This window comes from Schistocerca americana, chromosome 2 (assembly GCF_021461395.2).
Source record: "Schistocerca americana isolate TAMUIC-IGC-003095 chromosome 2, iqSchAmer2.1, whole genome shotgun sequence".
In the NCBI taxonomy this organism is placed as follows: domain Eukaryota; kingdom Metazoa; phylum Arthropoda; class Insecta; order Orthoptera; family Acrididae; genus Schistocerca; species Schistocerca americana.
The window spans coordinates 740,951,814-740,958,318 of record NC_060120.1 but is presented as its reverse complement, the minus strand read 5'-3'; positions in this window follow the sequence as shown (position 1 = coordinate 740,958,318).

Genomic DNA, 6,505 nt, shown 5'->3' with positions numbered 1-6,505 from the left:
AGGAGTTGATCGTTGTCTTAGGGAGCACGGGATGTTTAGCCCCCGCGGTACTAAGGAGGGGAGGCGGATACTTCACGCCCAACTTTTGAAAGAACTGTGATCTAGACAGTTATTTTAAATTTTAGAATTTTGAAAAGAAATCATTTGTTGCTCTTAAACAGTTCTTCTACCAGATTCCATTCATGTTTTAATTTTTTCAGTTAAACTTAACACAAAACTTTTTAGCTTCCGTAGAATATGCCACTTTCCCCATTGAATGTCATATCGAATATTTAGAGGTTCAGGGCCTTACTTACACATCAATATCTCTCTAAAAAGTATTTTGAGAATACGTCAACAACAATGAACTAAAATTGAGTTTGTTGACTTTTTTGTAGAGGTCATGAAATCAGTAGGGCTCGGAATTGTAAGTACATTGATAGTGGCAAGAGTGTGCTACAATGTAGTTTCATACTTTAAAAAGTATGTTGTTAAGATAATTCAACAACAATTAAAGAATTTTTCTTTTTCTACCAAATTCTTTGGGGTGAGCATAAAATGTCCCCCCCCCCCTCCATCCCCTGGTAACGGGCGTTATGAAAAATGCTTTGGTACTTGTAAGGTTAAGCCTACTGTTCATGACTGGGGTAGGCCTGGAAGAACGAGGACACCTCAACTGGAGAAGGAACTTCTTCGTGCAGTTGACGAAAACCCCAATGTCAGCGTAGGACAGTTACCTACAAACGATGTTAACCACATGGAGAGTGCTAAATGAGAAGCTCCTGCATCTGTACTATGTACGGTAATGTCCAGGCACCGTCAGCAGCTGATTTTCTTTCTCGGATGTGCTTCTGTGAATTGTTCGCTCAACGATGTGTCAAGACTCGTTTAAGCGCACATGGGTCGTTCACTGATGAGGCTTTGTGAATGTGTTGAAGAGTTGCAGGTAATGAGCTCTAGCATGGAAATAAAGGGTTTCCGGACCCGTGTCCATGTAACATATTTTCTTCCTCTACGTGTGAGGAATGTTTCCTGAAAGTCTGACCATGCCATTTTCTTACACCCTGTGTACAGCTTTGTGCACTGAAATGGTGATCATTTGCTTATCCAAGGTTATAGCGCGTTTTGCACTTTTAGTGCCCAGCCGTGTAGTATATTCTTAGTAATGACTCTGATAGCATTAGAGGATATCATTGTACTCGCCAGGTACGCCACTGCCATCGTTGCGTTACTGATAGCTATTGTCAGCGCCGTCGAATTGCAAATGCTAGCTGACGAGCTTGCATTTCAGGCGGTAACGCGATCAACTGTCACTGCGAACAGTGCTCCATCACAGCCGATGATGGAGGGCGCTGCACACCCAAAATATTTTCATAACGAGGTAGTTGCTCGCTGAAAGGTACGGCACAGCCGATAAAATTATATCAGTCCTGTGTATTCAGCATGCACTCCACGCAGCTACATGCGCACAGAATTCGGCAGGCAATGAATTCGATGAAGGGAGGTAGATTACTATCCAATCGATGTCGAGGACATTTGAAACGAAGTGTTAACTCGTATTTGATATGAAAAGAGTTCAGACCAAGGAGTAAGCTAGCATTAGCTGGAAGAGATACACGGAACCATGCGTTCTGGCTGACTGTGATCGATGTTGTAGATTTCCTTCTTTCTCCCTCCCCTTTCTGACTTCACCGATACTACACAGTTTTTCCCACGACCACGATTTACGTGCAAGTACTCGTCTTTAATCAGCCGGCGAACAAGATCTGGCGAATGACAGGATACGTTATAGAAAGCTGTTACCGGATCTACATTGCTACAATATTCAGGTGACCCAGGCAAACTTTGGATACGCTACCGCTATCTGTGAACCGCGTGCAGCAGGCAAGACGAACACACCTCTGCGATTTTACGGATGGCTCAAAACATGCTCAGTTCATTTTCGTTTTGTACACTGCTGGCCACTTTAAATGCAACACCCTGAAGGAAGCATCCGAATCAAGTGAAATTTACACCATGGGTTTGCAGGGATGAGATATGCAACTGATTAGAATTTCAGCGCAGACGCACATCACGCGCGCCTGTGGCGCCACCTCATAGCGCCATTTAAGGCTTGGCGATTTCGACGAGTGTACGTCCGGCACGTGTGTTTACCTTGTGGTTGTTTCACAAGACGATCAGTTATGCCTCGTAGACAACAGCGAACATCGTTTGATCAAGTATCCGAGTTCGACAGAGGAAGGATAGTGGCTTACTGAGATTGTGGATTATCATACAGAGAAATCGCTAGTCGTGTTGGACGAAACCAAACAACTGTAATGCGGATATGTGACCGTTGGATGCAGGAGGGTACGACGGACCGACGTGGTCGATCGCATTCACCTCGGTGCACCACTGCACGTGCTGATAGGCAAATTGTGCGCATGGCAGTGACGGATCGCTCAGTGACATCCCGAACCATAGCACAGCACATTGCGTCTGTAACGCATCATCCAGTGTCTGCGCGTACCATTCGACGCCGTTTACAGCAGAGTGGTCTGTCCGCAAGACGTCCATTGCTTCGTCTACCATTGACGCAGAACCACAGACGTCTCCGTCGCCAATGGTGTGATGACAGACGGATGTGGACGGCAGAATGGAATGACGTTGTCTTTACTGACGAGGCACGCTTCTGTCTGCAGCACCACGATGGTCGGATTCGAGTGTGGAGACACCGTGGAGAGAGGATGCTGGACAGCTGCATTATGCACCGCCACACTGGTCTTGCACCGGGTATTATGGTATGGGGCGGTATTGGATATTACTCTCTACGCATTGCCGCTACTTTAAATAGCCGGCGCTACATATCCGAGGTGCTGGAACCAGTTGTCCTTCCTTACCTTCAGGGCTCGGCCACAGCCATATTTCAACAGGATAATGCGCGACCACACGTGGCACGCATTGTCCATAGGTTCTTCGTCAATAACCAGATTGAATTGCTTCCCTGGCCGGCTCGCTCTCCGCATCTTTCGCCGATAGAAAACATGTCGTCCATGGTTGCTCAACGAGTGACCCAGATTAAATCCCCAGCTGCCACATCAGATGATCTTTGGCAACGTATGGAAGCTGCTTGGGCTGCTGTACCCCAGGAACACATCCAACGTCTCTTTGACTCAATGCCAAGACGTGTGGCAGCGGTGATCTCCAACAATGGCAGCTACTCTGGCTACTGATTCTGGCAGGAACCACATGTCACAGACGTCTGTAAACGTAATCATTTGATACTTGGTCAACATGTTATCTACAAAATAAATTTTGTTGTGCTACCTCTTGTCTTTCTGGGTGTTGCATTTACGGAGGCCAGCAGTGTATAATAGATTCAGTATACTGTGGATATGTGTTTTATGTCAGCATATGTCCGTTGTTAAGCCTAGGTAACTTCGTACCAGCGAACGACTAAGCCACCGTATACTATATGTATATTTTGAATTGTCAAATCATACTTTGGAATAGCATTTCCAGTTTTGAGGTGACTGTATAGCCGCCGGCTGGGGTGGCCGAGCGGTTATAGACGCTACAGTCTGGAACCGCGTGACCGCTACGGTCGTAGGTTCAAATCCTGCCTCGGACATCGATGAAAGCTGGTTGACTATGTAACAGTGATCACAAGTCGTGCGAACTGTGGGCCAGGTCATTGGCAGTACCTTGTGTTCAGAAACATTAAAGCGATATGCAGGGTGCTTAAAGGAAAGTGTCACTTGTTCCTACAGGAGGTAGTATTTACCAAAACTAGGAGAAAATTTTCTGTAATGGTATGTTCGGAAACCAACATCTGTTGATTTATGGACGTTTTACTTGTGACGTAGAGCGTCAAGTGAGGTGGAATAGTAAATTACCACAATAATAACGTGTTAATCCCAGAACAATCTTGCACTTAGGAAATCTGGATTGCTTTAGTAACAATGATTGAGAAGGAATTGACGGTGACAGGCTCAAAGGGTCATACACTTCACCATAAAGGTCAAAAGGCGCTGCGTATCACCGATTTCTGAGCGATGAATTACCAGCGCTGTTGATGAACGTTACCTTGCAGAAACACAAAGACTGTGGTTTGTGCACGACACGGTACAAAACCGTTTTCAACGGATCTCGAAATTACAACTTCATCACAATGCTGCACAGGCGATGGATTGATCATAGTGGTCCTGTAGCGTGACCTTCACACTCCCATGACATGAACACGTTAGATCTATGGCTGTGGGGACATTGACAGGCGATGGTGCTTCCAATCCATCAACAACGAGCAAACGTTACAGGAGCGTGTTATCAACGCATGTGACGCAAACCGAATAGAGGCGGACGCATCTGAAAGAGTGCGTGACTCCCTGCGAAGAAGAGCTGAAGGATGTGTCACGATGCAAGGTAGTCGCGTGCAGCACCGCCTCCAGTGTCTACTTCTATGTAAAAGACGTATGGGAATGAGAGGACGTATTTTCCCGTTTTTAAAGAGGTACCGGTTTCCGGATACATCATCATGGGATATTTTCTTTAGTTTCAACCAATACCACTCTCGCATCAATATGTGTGACTTTTTTCTTAAACACCTTGTATTTGTAAGTGTGCGATCGGAGTAAGTAGATTTCAAACAATACGACAACTGCCCTTAATACAATCGGGCGTGGTGATGTACCGGTATAGCGCGTACCTGGAAGCCGGGATTAGATTCCTGTCGGACAACGGAAATTTTTCAGTGTGCCTCTAATCTAGTCTTCACCTCTCAGTGATGTGAAGTATCGTAAGGAATGATCCGCGGTTCGGATTCCACGTTAAACTGTAGGTCGCCTTTTCCCTGTTGGCTAGCTGGGACAGGTTAGGAACACGGAAGTCATCGAAGTGGCGACCAAGTGAAAAACTTGCGCTAGAGCGCTGAGCCACACAAAATTGTTATTGTCCCCAATCGCTCCTAAACACAAAATAGACAAAGAAGGTAACACACATCTTTTTACGGAGATTGACCCATTTAACGGAGGTTTGCGTAATGGAATGTCCACCGTCAGTGCGGCGAGGGGTGTGGCAAGATAAAGAGCCCTGTGCGCATGTGCGATACGAGTAGCGAAGTCCTTGCGGCAAAAGCCGTCTCAGTGGCCGATGTCGGTAATCCGGAATATAGGCTACAAACCGCTGCGACTTCCTCTGGGGCAGCAATTAGGAGAAAGAATAGCACATACCAGTTTAAAAAAAAAAAAAAAAAAACAGCAGCCTCTGAAATATTGCCGGATGAGGTGGTGCAGCGGTTGCGACACTGGAGTCGTATTCGGGACGAGTGGGATTCTAATGCTTGTCCACCATTCGGTTTCACATTCCCAGAATCGCTTAAGGAAAATTCCTGTATTCTTCATTTGGAAATGACACGGTCTGTTTCCTTCACTGTCCTTTCACAACCCAAGCTTGTGCACGTTCTCTGATGTTGCTATCAAACATGCGACAAACAACCATAATCGTTATTTTCCCTTATAGGGGGTGCATGCTGGGAGGATCCTCAAACAGACGACGATAACTTGTTTTCACTTCTCTATTCTACCTGCACTTGTGCTCCCGCACTGATGCACTGGATGTTGATAATAGTTACTCCTTATTTTAAAAAATTATGATCTATCTAATTTTTGTGTTTTTTGAGAGTATTATGGTAGCGGTACACAACACATTTGTTCGTATCACGAATAGTAAACTACTTCTTGACTGTAACTTACCTGACACTTATGAAAACAAAGTCTGATAATTCATTTTCTTGTTGGAAATGTTATAGTACACGAGTAGAAAGCTGTAGCGACCACATACATTACATTAAGTGCTACGGTAAATATAATAATTCTAAGAGATTGTAGGATGGCAAGAACTATGCCCCTTATATGAAGTCATTAAAGATCACCTAACTCACGTTGAGTGAACAGTAGGGCTGAACAAAAATGACTGACAAGGCACAATGCATCTTGTAGAGGGTATATATAGTATGGACGTATTGGAATAATTAATGTCAGGTGATGGTTTAAAAAGTAATTCACATGACATGAAAACTTTTTGGATACGCGTCGATTTACTGGAGGCTAATTTATCCCAGGGAAGTGTTCAAGAGTTGAACAAGGCCAGCTGGGAGCAGCGAAGGGAAGCGACAATAGGCAGCTTAGGGCGGCTCAAGCTCTGAGAAAGGGGTAACGGGGCGCGGCCTCCAGCTGCCTTAAGATGAGTGACAGTCAGTGGGTGGTTGACCCCATGCTGGTGTACCGGGAAGCAGACGGAGAACTTGTACGTCTGTTGATAAATGTCCGTCATTCCGTTTTCAGTGAAAAATGCGAGAAAGCCGTGCAAAGCTACAGTGGAGCGGTCAACAGAGGCCAAAATATGCGTGCTCGTGACTATAGCAACTTCACGCTGAATTCACGGTCCGCAGAGTCTGAAGTAAATCAAGTGAAGAGCGACAGAATGAAATACGCCGGCCTCCGATGGGAAAGTAGGACCGAGGAATTTGAAGTACTCTCCCGGGAGTCAG